Source organism: Ovis aries, chromosome 2, assembly GCF_016772045.2.
Source record: "Ovis aries strain OAR_USU_Benz2616 breed Rambouillet chromosome 2, ARS-UI_Ramb_v3.0, whole genome shotgun sequence".
Lineage (NCBI taxonomy): Eukaryota > Metazoa > Chordata > Mammalia > Artiodactyla > Bovidae > Ovis > Ovis aries.
Genome location: NC_056055.1, coordinates 22,211,316 through 22,236,519, shown reverse-complemented (window position 1 = coordinate 22,236,519; position 25,204 = coordinate 22,211,316).

The window sequence follows — 25,204 nt, the reverse complement described above, 5'->3', positions numbered from 1 at the left end:
ACCCATAGAGTACTAATAGTTAGCAGTATCAGTTCAGTTCAGTCACTCAGTCGTGTCTGACTCTTTGCGACCCAATGGACTACAGCACACCAGGCCTCCATGTCACTCACCAACTCCTGGAGCATACTCAAACTCATGTCCATTGAGTCAGTGATGCCGTTCAACCATCTCATCCTCTGTCGTCCCCTTCTCCTCCCACCTTCAATCTTTCTCAGCATCAGAGTCTTTTCAAATGAGTCAGTTCTTCGCATCAGGTATATAAAGCAGTGGTTTTATCCATGGTTACACTCGTCTTTTCTGTTGTCTCACTAGTCCAGAAGGTTTTGTCCAGATTTGCTTTCTTTAATTTGTATTATAAATCAAGATGATGTAGAATATTTTCTTCTAAACGTTAAGATTCCTATATTCCTGCTCTATCCTCCAGGGCTTCCCTGGTGGCTCAGTGGTAAAGAATCTACTGTAGGTTCAGTGCCTGGGTCGGAAAGATCCCCTGGAGATGAAAATGGCAACTCATTCCATTATTCTTTCCTGAAGAATCCCATGGACAGAGGAGCCTGGTGGGCTATACAGTCCATGGGGTCGCAAAAGAGTCAGACATGACTTAACGACTAAACAACAGCTCCTTTCTCTAGCTCTCCTCTATTAGGAATCACAGAATAAAATTAGTCAACAGATAATAAATGTTGGATATTTGGTGGGCTGTGGAGGGTAGTTAGTGATATATCTAAAAGCTGAAATGATGAGATGAAATTGGCTGGATTATTCCTGTAAGAATTTTCCTAGCATTAATGAAAAGCAGTGAACCCATTTCCCTCTAGAGAACACATCTGGTGCAATTTCCCCTTTGGTCATAAATTTCTGCAGCCACAGACAGCTGAGCAATAAATTCTTTTTTTAATTCCTTGTAGCCCCTGTTGGAAAGAGGTTCCTTCACATGATTATAGTGTGAAAAAGAAATGACAATGTTCCTATTCAGTTTTAATCAGTTTGTTTCTCTCTGTGTTATATATAATGCTTAGGTTACTTTTACACATTTTTAAACAGAATGGGATAATTAAATAGAGTTCTAATGGTTTTGATTCTCCCTGTCTTTATAAAATTGTATTTCTTTTAATAGTGTCGAGTTTGGGAGAACAAAGGCATATATTTTATGCAGTTATCTATTTTTATGATTTGTACTTATGACATTAGGTAGCTCTAACCCCCAGACTCACACATATGCACTAATCATATTTTCAGGTACGATATTGCTTAGAGTCTGAGGGAGGATTTAACTCCTGTGTCTTAGGCTGTCATATGTTCTTTGAAGACATTCCAGCAACAGGTTAGAGCTGATGGAGTTAATGTTCTTCTCCCAGTTCTCTCTCTTCCTTTATGTAGAATTAAAACTTCCACTCTGTTTTTCATCAATTTTATTTCATTTTAATAATTTGAGTCTATAATGCCTTAATTTTGACAACTTCCAAGTTTCATTTAGAATCCTTTACAGTAAGCACTGTGTGGTGTGTGTGAATGTGTTAGTTGCTTAGTCATGTCCAACTCTGCGACCCCATGGTCTGTCCATGGAATTTTCCAGGCAAGAGTACTGGAGTAGATTGCCATTCCCTTCTCCGGGGGATCTTCCCGACCCAGGGATTGAACCCAGGTCTCCTGCACTGCAGACAGACTTTTTACTGTTTGAGCTAAATTTTCACAACTTCCAAGTTTCATTTAGAATCCTTTACAGTAAGCATTCCATGGTAGTGTACCAGTAAACACATCTCTCAGGGGAAATGCCTAGGTTTGGAGTGCATGTCCCCACGATATAAATAATTCCATCATGGCTGATCTCAGGATGCCAACATGGCATCACTGAATGTGAAGCTGGGAAGAGATGTGTACACTTGGTGCTCAAGAGCCAATAAGCCAGCTTCAGCACACCACTGCCTCTATAATTAACAGCATATTTTAACTGACAAAGTGAATCAGTATTCCAAAATTATTCTCAACTAGTTGAAAGATGTTATATGTACATATATATATAAATACTTGTTTGTATATATATATATGGGTATTCACATATATATGTGTATATACATATGATATATTTTATATTTCTATATCTCTAAATCTTTTCTTTTGTAGCCAGAATTTTAGGCATTTTTATTTCCTTGGCAACCGGGTATCATGTGATTGCAAGTAAAATCCAGTATTACAGCTTTACTCCTTTGAATAAAGCCTAAATGAATAAGGATATTAGGTATAAAAACTCTCTAAAATTGGAGAGTTGCCTTCTTCTCAGGTTGCTTTTCTTACAAGCCAGGTGTTCTCAGATTTAAAGAAAGGACAGAGCATTGTTCTGTTAAGCTGGTTTTTAGTTTAACTCTATTTAAATGAATAAAAGGTCTAATCAAAGAGGCATCTCCCTTTATACTTCCTGAAAACAGACACAGATTGCTGTAAATTGTGATTTATTTTTTTTTTTTTCATCATTCAAGTACTGCTCTCTGGGGAACTTCTCTTAGGCTGACTGAGGTTATTCTTGTGATGGGCACAGCTTGGGAAGCTCACAAGGGACTTGCCAGTTCTGTCTTTATTATCCTGAATGCACTGGAGTTTGGTAATGAAGTTGTGCAGTTTCGTGTCTGACTATAACCTTCCAGGGTAATGGTCCCTTGGACTTCTCTGAAATTTGGTTTCCCATGTATGCAACCATAGATATAATGGTTAGAGGAGATAACTGGTTTATCTGCTCTGGAAAACTAGATCTGATAAAACACTGGGGCTCCTTGTGGTTATCAATAGGGATTTTAATGTCAGCAAGGCTGGCTGCCTGATTTATGGGACCTAGGGCAAAATGAAAATTTGGGGTCCCTTGTTCACATCATTAATAATTTTGAGGCAGTGACAGCAGAGCATTAAGGCAAGTGTGGGGCTTTTTCAAGCATGGGTGAGTGACTGCACTGGTTGTCTGTCCACGAAATCAACTATGGATGTTAGCATGGGTGGCTACCTATCTTCCCACCATCCCATGGAATCCCTGTGATGACGGAGCTGGACAGCTTCAGGAGGGACAATATGTACCTGGGTTATGGGAAGCCTCCATCAACCTGGACAAGAAAGTCTCCAGCCTTTAAATGAAAGTTGGGAGTCAGCAATTCCTTCCAGAAGACAGCCTAGACAGAGAACTACAATACACAGCAGCAGATTCATCAGTCAGAAGACATTCAATAAAAAAGGAGTTGCCCTGATATAAGGTCCAAAGGCTAAAACTTGGGGCTTCCTTGGCTGAAAAGAGTCAGAAACCTTAAACAAAAAGGCTCAGTGACAACAATCTATGTAGCTCACCCTCTAAGCAAGAACGACTAAGTGGAAAGAACAGGCTCATTTTCTGCTATGATTTCTACAAAGATAGCACTAAAACAAGGCTATAAAATCTGTAAAACCTGCTGCTAACTGACTTGGTGTAGAATGCTTAATTAGCAACATCCAGAGGTTAAAATACTGTTTAGACTCTCTCTTTTGTTAAAAAAAATAATAAAGTCACATTCTTTTATGGCCAATGTATTAATGTTACATAGATCTACTGGGAATGATTTTTCCCACTATAAAAGGATTCTCCATAGCAGAAGTGTGTCTAAAGCCCCACTATCACTTAAAAATGTAAGGAGTTGACAGTTCTTTTCTTTTTAACTGGAGGATAATTGCTTTACAATTTCCCTGATGGCTCAGCAGTAAAGAATTTTCCTGCAATGCAGGAGACATGGGTTCCTTCTCTGGGTTGGGAAGATCCCCTGGAGGAGGAAATGGCAACCCACTCTAGTATTCTTGCCTGGAAAATGCCATGGACAGAGGAGCCTGGCAGGCTACAGTGCATGGGGTCTCAAAGAGCTGGACATGACTTAGGTACTAAACAACAACAATAACAATTGCTTTACAATGTTGGGTTAGTTTCTGTGGTACAGCAATGTGAATCAGCCATAAGTATGCATTTATCATCTCCCTTTTGAGCCTCCCTCCCAACCTTATCCCTCTAGGTTGAAGAGCTGACAGCTTTTGTTCTTCCCCCTTGATATACATGACTGACTATTGGGACAGCTCTAGGAAATGAAGAGGCAGGAGACTGCAGCTGGCTAAGTCAGAGTCTGGGTGGGAGGGGAGATAATGTGTGATGAAGCTCATCCAGAGTTGAATAGGTGTTAAGAAATAATCAGGTCCATTGCAGGTCTTTAGACCTGTTCACAGATAAACTGAGGCATATTAACATTTTTAACAGTTTATTTGGGCAAAGCTCAGGATTAGAACCAGGCAGCACCAAACCAGAAGTGGTTAGGAGCATGCTGCTGATAGGAACCAGGAGAAAGGCTTATAAAGAAAAATCGTAGAGGGAAAGAAGTTATTTGATTGGCCATAGCTTGAAAGCTTAGTTGTTTGTCTTCAGTGTTTTGATTTTGTAACCCTGAGGCATTTAAGGGCTTAGATATTGGTGTGCTTACGTAGGCCACCACAAGTGCCATGTCAGTCTAATGGCCTCCTGGTTTAATTAATTTGAGACTGTATTTATTGTACCGCATACCATAAGGAATGTAGGGGTCTTCTATGGCTTCAGTGGGGTCTTTGAGGCTGAAGATTTAGAAAAGTCTTTAGTTTGTAGCTGTTTTCTTTTAATGACCAATTTAATTCTAACTATTATTCAACATGTTATATAGAGAAGTGGTTCACACTGAGGGGTATGGGAAACTCCTTTTTAGATTTACATGTAAAATAGTCATGTAATACAAGTAATACTTTGTGAACCTGTTTTACTATGCACTTCCTTTCAGGGTTTTTTTTTTTTTTTTAGTTTTTTATTTTTTTTAATTTAAAATCTTTAATTCTTACATGTGTTCCCAAACATGAACCCCCCTCCCACCTCCCTCCCCATAACATCTCTGTGGGTCATCCCCATGCACCAGCTCCAAGCATGCTGTATCCTGCGTCGGACATAGACTGGGAATTCAATTCTTACATGATAGTATACTGAACTGCAGATTCAGACCTCGTCCTCGTATGTCCCCAGTCGCACTGAGCTTGTGGGTTCCTCACTGTGCCTTCCTCCTCGATGTTCCTTCTGCCTATCCTTCCATCTTGGACATTCACCACCAACATTCCCACCACACTGTCTTTCTAGCTTACTAACTGCTTCACATTCTTCTAGGCTCGAATGTAGTTCTTCCTGAAAGCCTACCTCACTTCTCTTTCTGATATTTATGTCCTTCCTCTAGCATCCTTCCCCACATACCATGCTTATGGAAAACTGTGGATTAATTAGTCTTCTTTCCCAGAACTGAAACTCCTTAGAGTCAGGACCAATCTCGTCATGTTATTGTTATATTTTCAATTCCTTAAAGGTCCACTGCCTGAAGCAAAGTGTATGTACAATAATTTTACATGTTGGATGAATGAATGAGTAAATAAATAAACAGACACTGTAATTCCAGAGGGGCAAGTGAAGAAGTGATTTCCATATTCTGAGCCCTTCATCTAAGAAAAATTGTTCTGAAATGGTTAGCAGAGGGGTGGGAAATGTAAGCATTACTGGACTGAAAGTGTTAGTCCCTCAGTCCTGTCTGATTCTTTGCAACCCATGAATCCGCTGAATCCACCAGGCTCCGCTGTCCATGGACTTCTCCAGTCAAAAATACTGGGGTAGGTTGCCATTCCCTTCTCCAGGGGATCTTCCTGAACCAGGGATCAAACCTCAGTCTCCTGCATTGCAGGCAGATTCTTTACCATCTCAGCTACCAGGGAAGCATTACTTACATGTAGCTTAATTAACTGGTTGCTACTGAGAACATATTTAGGTAGAGTAAATCTGGAGCTTGTTTTCTCACTGCTGTAAGAGGGGATGTGGAGAATTATTTCATGTTTCTATGCTGGCTGTATATCAATATGGCCTTTTTTCATTCACTCTCTTGCTCCTTCAGAAGTGTGTCTCTCTGCAAAACTTGTGACTGTATTTAGGAAATTGCAGGGATGGCTGAAGGGGATGCAACGGGTTCCTGCTGTGTGCTCTCACTGCTCCCAGGGCCATGACTGGGGCTCTGGCAAGCAGTGAGCTTGGTAACTGGCTGGCTGCTGCTTGCTCTCGTCTCTCCTTCCCTGCTTGACACTGACTTTGCTTACTCAAGTTCCTTTGGGATGGCCAAGTCCTCAGTGCTGAGTTTACTTCCCTGTGAAACAGCCCCAGAAAACATGGGACCACCTGCCTCAACTATGCCATTGCTCTGAAAGGTTGGACCAAGAGACCAAGTGGTAGATAAATGAAAAAGTGATGGGATGAGTTAATTTAAATGGCCCAGGAAATTCAAAGGGTCAGGGTCACCTCCTGGGGGAACTCTGGCTTCTTGATTTCAGCACCTGCAAGAGAATCTTGGCGGTGGACATGCAGGTGATTGACAGGTAAGCATTTCTAATTTTCTTGTGTTCTTCCCACAGTGTGTTAGAAAGAAATACACTTAAAAGGAAATAGATTTGTAAATTCAACAAGTTATGAAAGATGTGGATTATGAAAGTCCTGTGTTGTAGACCCACCAGTAGCACCAAAAAACTGTTAGGATGAGAAAGAAATTTGAAGAAAATCCAACCCCTTGAGTTCTTAGATAATCATAGTAATTAACCTTCCTTGAGAATTTGCTGTGTACCAGCATAAATATTATCTTTCTGTTATCCCTGTTAATCCTCAAAATAACTCTGAGAGGTAGGTTTTATTATTCTCATTTTAAAGATGAAGAAATTGATGTTCAGAGAAGTGAAATACATTACTTGATATCATGTAACTAATGGGCAGTAAAGCAGAGTTAAGACCCTTAAGACCCTCGATTTTGTATCTATAATAATATTGGCTGCCATTTGTTTTTAATATGATAGATACTGGTATGAGCCCTTTACGGGCACAAGATCATTACATCTTCATAACTTTGAGAGACAAATGTTGTTATGTCAACTAGACAAATCAGAAAACTGAGATTCCAAGAGGTTAAGGGGCCTATTCAAGGTCAAGCAGCAGAAATGGACTAGAAATCAGGCCTTCTTTCATGCAAGTGTGCCTTTAATTCTTTCAGGTCATGTCTATGTCTTTAAATTTATAAGGAATTCTTGACAGTTTTATTTTCAGATCCTAAGAGGAAAGGTGGAGAAAGTCAAAGTGTGGGACTGCCTATTGATATTTAGCTCTTTTTCAGCCCACCTAAGTTCTCTATCAGGTATCCCAGAGGTTGGCAGCTTGGTACTACTTTTCCCAGAATCCTTTGCCAGCATCATTCTATTTATTTAATGGATTTAACCCATGAAAGAAATTTGCAGGTTTGGGAAAGGAAGAGGAGCAGCAGTCATCCTACTTCATATCCCATCTCCTACAACTTGCTGTCCCCTCATTTACTCCAAGTGAAGAGGAACTAAAAAGCCTCTTGATGAAAGTGAAAGAGGAGAGTGAAAAAGTTGGCTTAAAGTCAACATTCAGAAAATGAAGATCATGGCATCTGGTCCCATCATTTCATGGGAAATAGATGGGGAAACAGTGGAAACAGTGTCAGACTTTATTTTTGGGGGCTCCAAAATCACTGCAGATGGTGACTGCAGCCATGAAATTAAAAGATGCTTACTCCTTGGAAGAAAAGCTATGATCAACCTAGATAGCATATTCAAAAGCAGAGATATTTCTTTGCCGACTAAGGTCCGTCTAGTCAAGGCTATGGTTATTCCAGTAGTCATGTATGGATGTGAGAGTTGGACCGTGAAGAAAGCTGAGTGCCGAAGAATTGATGTGTTTGAACTGTGGTGTTGGAGAAGACTCTTGAGGGTCCCTTGGACTGTAGGGAGATCCAACCAGTCCATTCTGAAGGAGATCAGCCCTGGGATTTCTTTGGAAGGAATGATGCTGAAGCTGTAACTCCAGTACTTTGGCCACCTCATGTGAAGAGTTGACTCATTGGAAAAGACTCTGATGCTGGGAGGGATTGGGGGCAGGAGGAGAAGGGGATGACAGAGGATGAGAGGGCTGGATGGTATCACTGACTTGATGGACATGAGTTTGAGTAAACTCCAGGAGTTGGTGATGGACAGGGAGGCCTGGCGTGCTGCGATTCATGGGTCGCAAAGAGTTGGACACGACTGAGCAACTGAACTGAACTGTACTGAGCCCTCTCATCCGTTTTGCTGTTTCACAGATATCCCAAATGTGTATGTGCTCGGTCGCTAAGTTGTGACCCCATGGGCTATAGCCTGGCAGGCTCCTCTGTCCATGGAATTTTCCAGGCAAGAATACTGGAGTGGGTTGCCATTTACTCCTCCAGGGGATCTTCCTGACCCAGGGATCCATCCCGTATCTTCTGTGTTTCCTGCATTGGCAGGTGGATTCTTTACCACTGTGCCACCTGGTAATGCTCCAAATATGCTACACTATTAGGCATTTTACACTTGATCATTCTTCTACGTGGATTGTTCTTTCCTAAGATTCCACATGGCTTCCTCCATCACCTCTTTCAGGTCTTTATTCAAATGTCCCTTACTTACTGAAATCCTCTCTGAGCACTTCGTTTAAAATTGTAAAATCTGTCCTGGAAAATGCTGTCTCTCATTCCATGCTTCAGTTTCCTTCATAGCATTTATAATCATCTGATATCTATTTTAGTTTGTTTCAATCAATTTCCACTAGAAGGTAAACTCCACAAAGGCAACTATTCATATCTGTTAATTACTGATTTCCTAGTAATATAACTGGTCCAAATTAGGCACTGAATAAATATTTCACAAATAAATGGGAATAAATTCTGTCCTGACAGGTGACTGCAGGTGGTGACTCTGTGCATGGGGCACTGATGCCACCAGTAAGTCAATGGTAAGAGTCTCATTTGTTGTTTTGATCCAGAGCCCACCCTTACTTCTGCCTTTACTTCTGCTCTTTCTTGCTACTCTGATCTGTAAGGGCATCTGTGTTGGATAAAACGTCCAATTTTCCATAAAAAATGCAGATGGCATTATCAGGAAGGCTCTGTACAGTGGGGAGTATCACCCTGCCAAGCATTTCTAAAATCTTTGTCAGCCAGTGATGCATTGGAGGGGAGGCAGGAGGGCTGTCTGCCCTGGTGGGAAGGAGTATTTCCTTGTTTAGAATTGCAATTAATAAATAATAAAAATTGAAAATAAAAATAATAAATAATTCTATTTTTATTATGATAATAAAATTGTGATAATAAAAACCTGGCTTTTGGGTTTGCTTATAGTCTTTTCCAGAAAATGTACCCACCATTGCCTTCTTGGAAATGGACCACTCCCACTCCCCTACCCTTGGTGCGTTACAGATAGCAGCATAAAGGTGGCTGAGGGTCCAAAGCTGACCTCTAGCTGGGGCTCATTGCCACAGTGATTGGGAGCTCACCGTAGCAACACCTCTGCCACTGCACACACTGTTTATTTGCAAGGAAGGTTAGTATGGGCACTAATGTGTGCGTACGTGCTAAGTCACTGCAGTTGTGTCTGACTCTTTGAGACCCTGTGGCCTGGCTCTTCTGTCCACGGCATTCTCCAGGCAAGGGTACTGGAGTGGGTTGCCATGCCCTCCTCCAGTGGGTATTCCCAATCTAGGGCCTGAGCCCACACCTCTTATGTCTCCTGCATTGGCAGACGGGCTCTTTACTAGTAGCAGCACCTGGGAAGGTGGACACTAAAACAGATCTTGAATTCGTTCAGTCCTGTCACTGCTTCCTGATAGCCCATTCTAATTTCTGCATCCTGAATTTCCATATTGATGTGGAGGTTTCTAGATAAATTATCTACTGCTTTATAACAAATCACTCTAAAAGTTAATGGCTTGAAGCAGGACCAGTTATCTCAGAGTTTCTATGCGCTAGGAGTCCAGGCATTTTAACTGGATATTCTGTTTCAGGGTCTCTGTGGGTGACGGGCCTTCCCAAGACCTTAACTGCTGGAGCCTTGTTAGGATTTTCGAGGGCTCTCAGGAAATGGAGTAGAGTTACTGAGACCAAATGTGTTAATAGGATCAGGTTATACTAGGCTGCAATCACGGTGGAGGCAGATCTGCAGTCTCATCCCAAGGTTCAGCTGGGGAAGCATGCACTTCCAAGCTCGCTCACGTGGTTGTTGGAAGAACTCAGGCCTCAGTTTCTTGATGGCTTGTTGGCCAGAGGTTGCCCTCAATTCCTTGCAATGTGGGCCTTTTCAAAGAGCATCTAACAACATGGTAGAGTGAACAAGTTAGAGGGTAAGAAGAGCACCAGCAGGAGGGAAAGGACTAGCAAGACGGAAGTCACAGTAACCTAATCTTGGAAGTGATATTCCATCATTTTTATCAGAAGCAGGTTGGACTTCCCTTGTGTCTCAGACAGTAAAGAATCTGCCCACAATGCAGGAGGCCAAAGTTCCATCCCTGGGTTGGGAAAATCCCCCTGGGGAAGGAAATGGCAACCCACTCCAGTATTTGCCTGGGAAATCCCACGGACAGAGGAGCATGGCAGGCTACAGTCCATGGGGTTGCAAAGAGCTGGACATGACTGAGCAGCTAACACATACACTAGGCTCAGCACACATACATACATGGGAGGAAATTCCACAGATGTGTGACTATAAAAAAGAAGGGATTACTGAGAATCATTTCAGATACTGCCCACTGCTTTGGATTTCTTTTGCAACAGTTAGTCCACATATTTTAAATATTCAATCACTGGACCTCAAGAGTTATATTTTCTTAAGCCAGGTTCTGTTTTTGCTGTATCTTGTGTGAATTCCTTGAAGTTTCTGGCTGATTAATGGGTTTATTTTCTGAGTTACACTGAGAATGAAATTTTTTTCTGCTTTGAAATTTCCAAGGAATCAAATACTATTTTTATATGGAATTTTTTTTTACTATTAAAAAAAAATATGTGCCTGGGCAATACAGTTTTTGAGGTCTTGCTTGCATACGAAAATGTCTTGCTGTTATTGTTCAGTCACCGTATCATGTTTAACTCTTTGTGACTGCTGCATGCCATGCTTCCCTGTCCTTCATTGTTTTCTGAAGTTTGCCCAAACACATGTCCATTATGTCGGTGGTGCCATCCAACCATCTCATCTTCTGTCATCCTTTTCTCCTCCTGCCCTCAATCTTTCCCAGCATCAGGGAGTTTTCCAATGAGTTGGCTGTTACATAAGGTGACCAAAATACTGGATCTTCAGCTTCAGCATCAGTCCTTCCAGTGAATATTCAGGACTGATTTCCTTTAGGATGGATTGGTTGGATCTCCTTGCAGTCCAAGGAACTCTCAAGAGTCTTCTCCAATACCACAGTCCAAAAGCATCTATTCTTTGGCACTGAGCTTTTTTTATGGTCCAACTCTCACATCCCTACATGACTACTGGAAAAACCATAACCTTGACTAGGTGGACCTTTGTTGGCAAAGTGATGTCTCTGCTTTTTAATACTCTTTCTGGGTTTGTCATAGCTTTTATTCCAAGGAGCAAGCATCTTTAAATTTCGTGGCTGCAGTCACTGTCCACAGTGATTTTGGAGCCCAAGAAAACCCTGGATTGGGTTGCCATTTTCTACTCTAGGGGATCTTCCCAACCCAGGGATTGAACCCACATCTCCTGCATTGGCAGTTGGGTTCTTTACCACGGGGCCACCCAGGAAGCCCAAGTAAATATTAACGAGACACTTTTTTGGAATGAGAACACTCACCATCATGTGTATTACAACAAGGGCATAATAGATTTTGTCTAATTAGTTGAACATGATATATAAAGTTTTGTGATTCTTATGTTTTAAACTTTACTTGTAAGGTATGTTATTTTTCTATTATTGGAATAAAATAACACCTATGACAAATAGCTTTATAATCTTGCTTTGTGTATGCTATAAATGTCTACCTGAAAATTATTTTTGAGGCAACCACCTCAAGTTTAATCTATCTGCCGATCTTGAGGAATATTGATGTCAAAAATTATGACGAAGTACTCCAAAGTGTACATATTCATGGCCATTGCTTCATTTCTGTCCTCGGAATTCATGATTACATCTAACATAGTGACAGAAACTCAGGGCAAAAGATCCAAGAAAGCAGAACATAAGCCATGCAGAGTACTTTCCTCATCTTGATCAAGTGTTAAAAACATCAGCCTGAGAGTGATTGATGAGCAGGAGGATATCATAAAACCACAAGCTTTTGAAGGCCTTTTTTGATATGCTGAAAATCAAAAAATGCAAAGGCAGACTTCAGAACTCATGTGCTTTTTCATCTGGAGTTTAAACTTTGGCCCTGACCAGCTTTGATTAACAGTAGAACTACTAGACTTCTCATGGTATAAATAAACACACCTGTGGACAGAGATCAAATGTTGCTTAATCTATTGATGAACAGAAAAATCTTCACATTTATTTACTTTTGGGAATGCACTGGAACAGCTTTTATTTGTTCCAGAGAACCAACTGTGTGAGTCTCTTTTAAACTCTGCATTCAGTGACATCACAATGGCAGCCTGAAACTGATCATGTTGGGAGGATTTATGTCATACAAATTGGCAAATGCTAGTTAGGGCTTTTTGTCCCTCCAGAGAGCCAGTTGTTAAACATTTATCAGCATACCACTGTTATTATGGCCTTTTTAATCCTTTCTTTCTTGGCGATTACATGATTATATTTAGTTTATTTATATTAAACCTGCCAGCTTTCATTATAGGAATTGAGTCAGCAAATTACGTTGAATTTGAATTTCATAAATTTGCTTTTACCACAAGAGCAGAAACCCATATCCAAACAGTGATTTTGTACCTTTTTCATGAGAAATTATTGGTTGTAGCTAAGAATCACAAAAAGGTGACACCTGTAAGCTAGGTCCTCTCTGATTTTTTAAATTATTATTAATCTTTCCAAACTAAAAGATACATTTCTGTTTTAGTTTTTTTTTTTCCAATTTTTATTTTTACTTTATTTTACTTTACAATACTGTATTGGTTTTGGCATACATTGACATGAATGTAGTTTTTCTGAAGATTTAAATTGGTTAGAAGTTGAATGCCTCCAATTATATTAATAACAAACTTAACTTCCTCTCCCCTACTTATACACAGAGTACATCATGAGAAATGCTGGACTAGAAGAAACACAAGCTGGAATCAAGATTGCCGGGAGAAATATCAATAACCTCAGATATGCAGATGACACCACCCTTATGGCAGAAAGTGAAGAGGAACTAAAAAGCCTCTTGATGAAAGTGAAAGTGGAGAATGAAAAAGTTGGCTTAAAGCTCAACATTCAGAAAGCAAAGATCGTGGCATTCGGTCCCATCACTTCATGGGAAATAGATGGGAAAACAGTGGAAACAGTGTCAGACTTTATTTTGGGGGGCTCCAAAATCACTGCAGATGGTGACTGCAGCCATGAAATTAAAAGACACTTACTCCTTGGAAGAAAAGTTATGACCAACCTAGATAGCATATTCAAAAGCAGGGACATTACTTTGCCGACTAAGGTCCATCTAGTCAAGGCTATGGTTTTTCCTGTGGTCATGTATGGATGGGAGAGTTGGACTGTGAAGAAGGCTGAGTGCCGAAGAATTGATGTGTTTGAATTGTGGTGTTGGAGAAGACTCTTGAGAGTCCCTTGGACTGCAAGGAGATCCAACCAGCCCATTCTGAAGGAGATCAGCCCTGGGGTTTCTTTGGAAGAAATGATGCCGAAGCTGAAACTCCAGTACTTTGGCCACCTCATGTGAAGAGTTGACTCATTGGAAAAGACTCTGATGCTGGGAGGGATTGAGGGCAGGAGGAGAAGGGGACAACAAAGGATGAGATGGCTGGATGGCATCATGGACTCGACGGACATGAGTCTGAGTGAACTCCAGGAGTTGGTGATGGACAGAGAGGCCTGGCGTGCTGCAGTTCATGGGGTCGCAAAGAGTTGGACACGGCTGAGCGACTGAGCTGAAACTGAACTGAGAGTGTGTTTTATAGATGACTGTTCCTAGCTTAGGGTCCTGCTTCCATTCCTGCTCCATCACTTGGAGCATGGAGGTCCCATCCCCTAGAGCATGGGGGAAAGTTGTCTGAGAGGAGCACCTTGAGAAGTAAGGAAGCAGGGGTTCCAGGAAACTGCTGACCTTGACCCTGCTGTCCACTCTGTCTCTCTCGACTTCCTCAATAGTTTTTTCTTCCTCAGTCTTTCCAATCTCTTTTCATCATGATCTAGTTATTTATTGTGCTAACTGGATTGCATTTATATCGCTGACTTTAATTTTAAAAGAGAAACAGTTGATAGGAAAGACAACTGTACAGTCATGTAGATGACGTGGGTGAGAAAGCAGTTTGTCATCTCCTTAAATGCACATTTTAAAAATGCATGTTTAATATTTATTTGAGGAAGAGGGTCTGTCGGTCCCTGTTAAGAATCCTTTGTTGTTTCAACATGAAAGCACTCTTCTTGTCTGTTCTGCAAGACCAATTTACATGTGGTTGGCCGTGAAAGGATCTGAGGACCCAGGGTGGAGTTAGCTGGCACCTTGTTTTCAAGTTAATTCAGTAATATTTTAATGTTCCTTAGAGAAATACTTCTCAACTGATGATGTGCGTATCTCTCACCTGGAAATCTTATTAAAAGCAGATTCAGAGTTCAGTGAATTCTGGTTCAGTCTGAGCCCAGGCCTGACATTCTGCACTCATAACAAGTTCCCACGTGATGCTGATATTTCTGGTCCAGGGCCCACACTTTGGCAGGGATGGGTGCGACGCTGTATGTCACATCCCCTTTACTCTGGCTTAAATGGAAGGGTCTGTATTTCTCTATGAAAAGTGGGTAGGGAGAACAATAAGCCAGTTTTCTTTTTTAAACTCATTTTATTTATTTATAGATTTTTACATATGAATCCTTAAAACATGTTTTGGGAGGTGAGTGGTTTACTGGCCCCTTCCCTTAAAAAAAAAAAAAAATCTCTGCTTATTTTAGATATCTTGCCGAAAAAGAGGTTTATACTCTTAGGTGAGAATTATATGATTCTATGATTTTGAAATTTACATTTCAAAGTTCCTACTTAGAACATGAGATATAAAAGCTCTGATAGGCTTATACTGTGACAGTTTTTAAAATGATACGATTTTGATCTACTCAGTGGGAATCCTTGCAAAGAAAATTCTTTTAAAATGAGTAACAAAGGACATGGAAACTGAAAAACATAAAACATAAAGCCCACCCTTTGTGTGGTAATTTAAAGTGAACACCTAGATAGTGATATTTCCATAGGAATTGTTGTCATGATAAGCAGGTAAGTTTGCATCTTTATGTACTAAGGCATTCGGATTTATCACTCTGGGGACATGAAGCTGCCATCCATTAAGCAGATTCCCCACCCCACATGCAGATTTTAAGTCTGTAAATCTGAGCAGACTGCATGCTGCCTGTGTATGTCCTTGCCAGGCTCATATTAGATGCTCAATAAATACCTGTTGGATGAATTGAATCCAGAGGAAATTCACACGTGTAAGTTGCATACACACCTGCACCATGTAAACAATAGTTGCCACAAGCACATGCTTCAGAAATGATTCCTCCCACACTGACCTCTTCAGACCTGGGAGATGGGGAGTCTTCTTCTGTTGGGCTTTGTGATCTGATGCCAGCTGTGTCTACAAAGGTCCCCTCAATCAAAAGGTCCCCTTAAGCCAACGCTGAGTTTTTCTCATCCAAACACGCACGATATTTATCCTAGTTCATATTTCTGCCATTTGTACTTGAAAACACTGCATCTCCAAAAACCACTGAAATTTCTTTTTTATCAGGTACTTCAAAAAATTATTTATTTTTTAATTGAAGGATAATTGCTTTACAGAATTTTGTTGTTTTTTTGACAAACATCAACATGAATCAGCCATAGGTGTACATACGTCCCCTCCTTCCCTTCTCCCTCCTCATCTCACCCCTCTAGGTTGATATAAAACCCTGTTTTAGTTCCCTGAGACATAAAGAAAACTCCCATTGGCTTATGTATTTTATATATGGTAATGTAAGATTCCATGTTGTGCCCTCCATACATCTCACCCTCTCTTCCCTTCTCCCAGTGTCTGTAAGTCTGTTTCCTAAGTCTGTTTCTGCTTTGCAATTAAGTTTATCAGTACATCTTTCTAGATTCCATATATATATGCATTAGTATATGATATTTATCTTTCTCTTTCTGATTTACTTCACTCTGTATAATAGACTCTAGGTTCATCCACCTCATCAGAACTGACTCAAATGTGTTCCTTGTTATGGCTGAGTAATATTTCATTGTGTATTTGTACCATAGCTTCTTTATCCTTTCACCTGTCAATGGACATCTAGGTTGCTTCCATGTTCTAGCTATTGTAAATAGCACTGCAATGAACATTGGGGTGCATGTGTCTTTTTCAATTTTGGTTTCCTCACGGTATATGCCTAGGAGTGGGATTGCTGTGTCATATGGTGATTTTATTCCTAGTTTTTTAAGGAATCTCCATAACATCTTCCATAGTGGCTGTATCAATTTGCATTCCCACCAACAGTGCAAGAGTGTTCCCTTTTCTCCACACCCTCTCCAGCATTTATTGTTTGTAGAGTTTTTAATGATGGCCATTCTGTCTGTCATGAGGTGATATCTCATGGTAGTTTTGATTTGAATTTCTCTAATATGAGAGATGTTGAGCATCTTTTCATGTGTTTGTTAGCCATCTGTATGTCTTCTTTGGAGAAATGTCTATTTAAGTCTTTTTCCCACTTTTTAATTGGGTTGTTTGTATTTCTGGTATTGAGTTGTATGAGCTGCTTGTATATTTTGGAAATCAATCCTTTGTCAGTTGTTTCATTTGCTATTATTTTCTCCCATTCTGAGTGTTGTTTTTTTACCCTTTTTATAGTTTCCTTTGCTGTGCAAAAGCTTTTAAATTTAACTAGGTCCCACTTGTATACTTTTGTTTTTATTTCCATTACTCTAGGAGGTGGGTCCACTGAAATTCTGAAAAGTAGAGACAGTGTCATATTATTCTTGTGGGTTCCATTCTTCTATCACAGAGCCAGTATTCAATTAAAATTTTTATTAAATTGATTTTCCTGCTTTGATAGGTGATTGTTGATGACTCTTTATTTGTTACATAACTCTGTCAAATATTTCAGGTAAGGCTGAACCCTTTTCAGACTCAGCCAAACAAAATGTCATTGCTTTAAGAAATTTTCTTATTACTCAGCCTTTGAAACCTCCATAATATATATCTTGACAAAAAAAGGCTTAGGTATGTTTCTCCAAGGCTCAGCAAGGCTGGTGGTCCGTGTATTTCCTCAAGGTGGAGTTGAGAATAGTTTTGTTATATTAATAGTTCCATCAGATATTAATGGTTGATGTTTTCTATTTTTTTTAAAGGGTCAACTGAGTGTGACGTTGGTATGATTATTTCAACCAGTCAATACTCTGAGAAAAGCAACTCAGTTAAATTATGAGGAGACATAGGTAATTATTTTTAAATGTCTGTAATAGCTGATAATCCTGGAAGTGCTTAAGTGAAAGAGTTTACCTTATCTTTGCAGCAGCATTGTGAGTTAAGTGATATATTACTTCTAGGTAGAGCGAGAGACTGAGGCTCAGAGAATTAAAGTCACTTTCCCAGTGTCATGGGGCATGGAAATCCGGAGCTGGGACTTGGTCTCAGGCTGTCTCTGAAACTATGTTGTCCAATATAATAGCCACTAGCCACATGCAACTATTTAAATAGATTAAGTTACATCCAATTAAAAATCCATTTTCTCAGTGACGCTGACCACATTGCAAATCATTGCAGAAGTTCTATTGGACAGCTCCGCTCTAGTGTCTGAGCCTGCTGGCAGCCTGCTGCTTATGCTGCCTATTAAGAACCTCTCCACAGAAGGGGGAGGGCAGTGTCTGTGTGTGTGTGTGCACGTGTGTGTGTGTGTGCGTGTGTGTGTGTGTCCGTGTGTATATAGACCTGAGCAGCAGAGTGGGTGAGGAAGGGAAGAGCTCTTGTTCATCCTGGACCTGGGTTGGTGGCCTCAATAGGCACTGAGACCTCTTTGGAATAGATAGTGAAATAGCCACAGATTGTTGGGAAGTCTGGGGAGCTACTGTAAAGTCTAAGTGGCTGGGCTGGAGAGAGAGAAAGAAAAAAAAGAGGAAGTCTGCAGATAAGCAGCCAGCAATAACCATCCGCCTCTGCCTGGGCCATGTCTGTCCTTGGGGCCCACTCCCTTGAACAGGACCTTCCCCAGGCCCCTGGGGGACGCTGGATAAGTATGAATACACAGCACATAACTTGAGAACCTCTGACTGACTGGCCACTTTAGGTCCACTGGGTCTTGGATGGCCTGATGACTGCAGACTCATTCCTGACAGACTCTCAGGAGCGGAATTCTGATTGCTTTACACATGCCGACTAGCATCTCAGTCCAGACTGACTGTCTCAGACACAATGACCGCTCCAGGGATGCACTGAAATAAAAATGACAGCTATGGCTTACACTCAGCACATTCCAGGTACCATGTCTAGGTGTTGTAAGATAATAAGTATAAGCTGTAGTTACTATTTTTGTTTATTTATATTTTATTTATATATTCTTTCAGTTTTTACAGCAATTCTATAAGGTATGGATGTTTGTGTATATTACTGTTATTATCATTCTTATTTGATACACGAGGAAACAGCCACAGAGACTTGATAACATGCCTACAGAGGGGCAGAGTGGCAGGTGAGCCTCATCAGCCTGGGCCCTTGGTCCACATTCTTAATCATCACCCTGAGTTTCTTTGCTGGCCCAGTGTGGATGTCACTCTAAATTGCAGTTGTCCATGTGCTTTATGTATATAAACAATGGGTCTTCAGTATGGCATGGTTTTTGTGGTATTATTCCAGCTACAGACAGGTACCCACTGAGCTCTGAGAAACTGCTTATTTTGATTTATAGATACCAACAGTGGTGATAGACATTTAGTAATTGGCAGAGTTTTCATCTCTTTTTACATCAGACAAAGAAGTTTTACTGTCTGGTGGTAAATACTTTTTACTTGTTGTGAATTTTGTGCAATGCCTTAGTTAATATTTGTGAATGTATATATTTTTGAGTTTGTCTTGATTTCAGTGATTTATCCCTGTGGTTTTAGTCACCAACAACTGAGTGTTATTCTCTCAACAGCATAATCATTAAGTTCAGGAAGCATTATCTGAGGAAAATAAAAGTAGTAATTAAAAAATTAAGTACAGCTATTAATATTCCATTAATTGTTATTAATGTAGGCCTTGCCAGTACTGCTAATATAAAACACAAAGGGCTAGTGTTTAGAAAATTAGTGCATACAGTGTTATGAACATAAACTGGAAAAACAAAAACCCAGAGGCTGTGTACTGGCCTTAGATTGGTTGAGAAAGCTGAAAGCTTAAAGTGTACTGCATAAATAACACTTGCCAGCAATGTGTTAAAGACCAAAGAATTTGCAAAATGATTAAAAATTGAAGAATGTCTTTTGAGACTGTGGTAGTCATGGCATCAAGTTCAGTTCAGTTCATTTCAGTCTCTCAGTTGTGTCTGACTCTTTGCGACCCCATGGAAAACTCTCTTTTCCATGACTACTGGAAAAACCATAGCTTTGACTAGTTGGACCTTTGTCGGCGAAGTAACGTCTCTGCTTTTTAATATGCTGCCTAGGTTTGTCATAGCTTTTCTTCCAAGGAACAAGTGTCTTTTAATTTGATGACTGCGGTCACCATCCAAAGTGATTTTGGAGCCCCCCAAAATAAAGTCTGTCACTGTTTCCATTGTTTCCCCATCTATTTGCTGTGAAGTGATGTGACTGGATGCCATGATTTTAGTTGTTTGAATGTTGAGTTTTAAGCCAGCCTTTTCACGCTCCTCTTTCATTTTCACTCAACACCAAACACAAGTCTGTTGAGTAGGGGGGATTTCTTATGTCTGAGGTGATTGGGAAACCTAGACAGCTCTGGAATGCCACATGGGAGGGGTTCAGTTCAGTTCAGTTGCTCAGTTGTGTCCAACTCTTTGTGACCCCAAAGAGTCACAAAGGTGTGCTTTGGACTGTAGCATGCCAAGGCTTCCCTGTCTATCACCAACTCCTGGAGCCTACTCAAACTCATGTCCATCGTGTTGGTGATGCCATGCAACCATCTCATCCTCTGTCATCCCCTTCTCCTCCCACCTTCAATCTTTCCCAGCATGGGGGTCTTTTCCAATGAGTCAGTTCTTCACATCAGGTGACCAAAGTATTGGAGTTTCAGCTTCAGCATCAGTCCTTCCAATGAATATTCAGGACTGATTTCCTTTAAGATGGACTGGCTTGATCTCCTTGCAGTCCAAGGGACCTCCTTGCAGGTAGGGTGGTTTGAGTAATTTAATCCACCTAACTAGGATGCCAAACTAACTATAATTTGGGGGAAGTCTATAATTTTCATTACTACAAGGACATAACACAGTTGAAGGAGGCCATGGGTGGGGAATAGATTGCAACCACAATAAACCAGCTTATACAGCATGGGCTCAGATGGGGCTTATCCACGAGCAAGCACGGCACTTAAAAGAGCAGCAAAGTTGTAGTTTTGAATGAGGCTATTTTGGGTATATGTGACTGGGAGAATTCAACGGCTGAGGGAAGCCTCTGAAAACAGCACTGATGTTCACAAAACAAATGCAGTCTTCAGCAGTCGTGATGAATCATATGTGACAGCCACACCCGCATGAGCCCTCAGCCTCATTCCTCAGAGGAGGGTATATGAGCTAAATCTGTATAATGACTTGTTTCAGCCTTAAGCATGTGTAACACTTAATGAGGCTGACGGGGTTTATACCTTCAGAACATTAGTCTTTAAATGTGTCTTTTGAGCTATAAGAAACCTAAATGTCTTGGAGGTTGGTTTGTTTGGTGTTTATTAAGAATCTAGATAGGCTTAAAACAAGAATATAAATAAATCATTGTAGAATTTAAATAAAGAACATAGGAAGGCAAGAGTAGGATAAATATAGGCATGCTGGGAAAGACAACAGTGAGAGTGTCTCTAGGCTGATGCATTTGTCTCTGTAGTCCTCACACAGTGCAGACCCACCCCTAGTAAAGCCTGTTTGATAGTGACAAAGGGTGGTGGAAATGAGTAAGTCACGTGGGTTGTCATATTTGACTTGGAAGTTCAGGAATTTAAACAGTGCCACCCACAGCCTGCAGTAACCAACATTGAACTGCCACACATGTATTTCTTCTTGTTTTTCAGTCACTAAGTCATGTCCAGCTCTTTGTGACCCCATGGACTACAGTACGCCACGCTCCTCTGTCCTTCACTATTTCCCAGAGTTTGCTCAAATTCATGTCCATTGATTCTGTGATGCTATCTAACCATCTCATCCTCTGCCACCCCCTTCTCCTTTTGCCTTTAGTCTTTCCCCGTCATCAGGGTCTTTTCCAAATAGAACCATCTAAAAAGTTATATGCTCTCATATGACTGATTTTATAAATGGTAGAAAAAAAGTGGCAATGGGGGAAGGAGCCATTTTAAGAGACACCAGAATACTCTGTTCTTAACAAGGCTTGCCCTCAGGAAAAACCAGGCAACTAGAGCTAACTTGTCTGGTTGGGGTATTATCAGAGAGTACTGCACTAAGGGGAAGGCAAATTCTCAGTTCCAGCCCACTCTAGCCAACCTGTGCTACCTAAGGGGGATGGGGAAACCTAAGAAACACACGTGTGAAGTTCTCAGTCCAGAGGTACAGGCTCACTAGAAGAACCTAAAACTGCTCTTAAAAAAAAGTATAAAAGTAATCAAGTGAGCTGTTCTTTTACTACCCAAACCAGAATCCAGCTTTTTTTTTCTTCAAAAGGTAATTAAAAATTCCATTAGCAATAATCTGAAACTGAGGGAGTCAGTGGCTTTTCAAATGAAGCCTTTGGAATCCAAACAATACTTGAATGGTTTTGGAATGGGCAAAATGGGCAGTTTGCTTATTTTGATGAATTTGTAACTTTGGAGCCCTATAGGGGCTTCCCAGGTGGCACTAATGGTAAAGAACATGTCTGCCAATGCAGGAGACATAAGAGACATGGCTTCAATCCCTGGGTTGGGAAGATCCCCTGGAGGAGGGCATGGCAACCCACTCCAGTATTCTTGCCTAGAGAATCCCATGGACAGAGAAGCCTAGACGGCTACAGGTCATAGGATCGCAAAGAATCAGACATGGCTGAAGCGACCCTGTTAGAAAAACTAATTTGTGAAATACGCAGTTTTTAATACATAGTTGGGAAAATGGTTTATTCTGATGTCCTATTTAGTTTTTTATTCACACTCTCAACTATTGGTCTATAGTTTCATTATTTCTGTGGCAGCTGCGGGGCTGGGATGCAGGTCCTGGGGGAGGGGCTAGAGAATGCAGACCCTCAGAAGTGGGCAACTGGATATAACCTAGGAGGCTGAAGGAAACTGAACTTGTCTTTCTACTCCAGGGCCTTTCAACAGCAGACTGATGGATGAAGTTGGATTAACAGAACGACAGAGAACACTTTCCTGTTTAGTCTGCCCAGCGTTGTAGTTTTGCATTTGACTGTCCCAAAGTAGGGAATCTAATGAAAACATCTGGAGAGAAATGCAAGTTGCATTGTTACCCCACCCCTGAGTCCCATTTTTACACTACCTGTTCTCCCTGAAGAAACACCCTGGCTATTCTAAAGTGATATATGGGTTGAGATTGGTCTTGGCAACATGTCTTCATGCTTATATGCCTTCTGGCTTAATGTGTTATAGGAGAAAACATGGCTTCTTTTAATATGTGACTCAGTGGGGATCTGTTTTCATTTTAGGGTCTTCACGTGTCTCTCTGAATTCTCTAATTTTGAAGGCCATTGCTTGGGCTGAAGGTGATTGGAGTGCCAGAACATGCCAAAATATGTAGGTAGCTCATTCATTAATCCATTTATTCATTCAGTATATGTATATTAAGTGCCCATTCTGTGCCAATCATGTGTTAAAGGCAAACTATTAAAAGAAGAAGCTTGGTTAAAAGCACTCTTTGGGTAGAAGATGAATCCATTGTCAGGAATTGTTAGCCTTATGGGTTGTCCACCTAGGTGATGTTCAATTGTGTACCTAGACCCCAGACTTCTCATCTAGATTTGGCAATTCCTAGGTATGGTTCATTATCCTCAGAGGTACCTGAGGACCATGGTTATGAACTACCAGATTATTTCTTCCTCAAAGTTTTAAATGTTTTCCCTTGGTTTACCATTATTAAATTTCTTGAACAAAGTGTTTTCAAACAAGAGGTTCTACCTGAGAGTTTTAGCCAAATATAACATTAGCACATGTACAATATAGCTTTAATAATACAGAATGGTATTTAAACTAATCTAACAAACACTCCTTGCTTGTAGCTTTACTGAGAAGTCCCATGCATCTACTTTTAACTAGGAACTCTGCTATAAACCCTTACTACCACCCACTGGGCCTGTGTTGGGAAATAGACCTGAAGGCCTAGATCAGGTGGTTAGGCAGAATATACAGATTTCTTTATATAATAATGGTAATGAGAAGCAATATCATTATTGTGTATATGCTAAGTGCCATACATAAATTATGATCTTGCCCATCTTTCAAGTTTGGGGAGGAAAAAGAAGCCAGGAAGGTTTACCTGTTTGTCTTTGTCTGTGTATATTTGTTTGATGGTTACACGTAGATCTGCTGAAGCAATGTTGTGTTTGGAAAAATAATAGCCAAAGTATCTCAAGATGTGCAATAAATACAGCTCTGTTTCCACTGATCAGGAATTGAAAAAGCTGCATTTATTTTTTCCTCAGTCATTTGTTGTTACTAGTTTTCTTTTTAAGCTGCAAGAACTAAAGGAGAATCGCAAATAAAGATGATTTGGTTTAGCAAATCTTGAAAAGCTGATGAAAAGTAGAATTCCTCAATTCAGCCATTCCTGCTAATAGGAATACAAAACAAGAGCTAGTGGGGCTCCCACAAGCACCCCTTGGAGAGCATATCAAGAATTTGTGCATGCTCAAGTCCTTGAATCTGTAGGCTGGGGATTAGAAATGTCCTTATATTTGTTCAGCAGTATCAGCAAGGTAGTCCTTAGTTTAGTTCAGTTCAGTCACTCAGTCATGTCCAACTCTTCACAACCCCATGAACTGCAGCACACCAGGCCTCCCTGTCCATCACCAACTCCCAGAGCCTACCCAAACTCATGTTCATTGAGTCGGTGATGCCATCTAACCATCTCATCCTCTGTTGTCCCCTTCTCTTCCTACCTTCAATCTTTCCCGGCATCAGGGTCTTTTCAAATGAGTCAGCTCTTTGCATCAGGTGGCCAAAATACTGAAGTTTAAGCTTCAACATCAGTCCTTCCAATGAACACTCAGGTCTGATCTCCTTTAGGATGGACTGGTTGGATCTCCTTGCAGTCCAAGGGACTCTCAAGAGTCTTCAACACCACAGTTCGAAAGCATCAATTCTTCAGCACTCAGCTTTCTTTATAGTCCAACTCTCACATCCATACATGACTCCTGGAAAAACCATAGCCTTGACTAGATGGACCCTTGTTGACAAAATAGTGTTTCTGCTTTTTAATATGCTATCTAAGTTGGTCATAATTTTCCTTCCAGGGAGTAAGTGTCTTTTAATTTCATGGCTGCAGTACCATCTGCAGTGATTTTGGAGCCCCTCCCAAAATAAGATCATTGTTTCCACTGTTTCCCCACCTATTTGCCATGAAGTGATGGGACCTGATGCCATGATCTTAGTTTTCTGAATGTTGAGTTTTAAGACAACTTTTTCATTCTCCTCTTTCACTTTCATCAAGAGGCTCTTTAGTTCCTCTCCACTTTCTGCCGTAAGAGTGGTATCATCTGCATATCTGAGGTTATTGATATTTCTCCCAGCAATCTTGATTCTAGCTTGTGCTTCTTTCAGCCCAGCATTTCTCATGATGTATTCTGCATAGAAGTTAAATAAGCAGGGTGACAATATACAGCCTTGATGTACTCCTTTCCCTATTTGGAACCAGTCTGTTGTTCCATGTCCAGTTCTAACTGTCGCTTCCTGACCTGCATACAAATTTTTCAAGAGGCAGGTCAGGTGGTCTGGTATTCCCATCTCTCTCAGAATTTTCCACAGTTTATTGTGATCCACACAGTTAAAGACTTCGGCATAGTCAATAAAGCAGAAATAGATGTTTTTCTGAAACTCTCTTGCT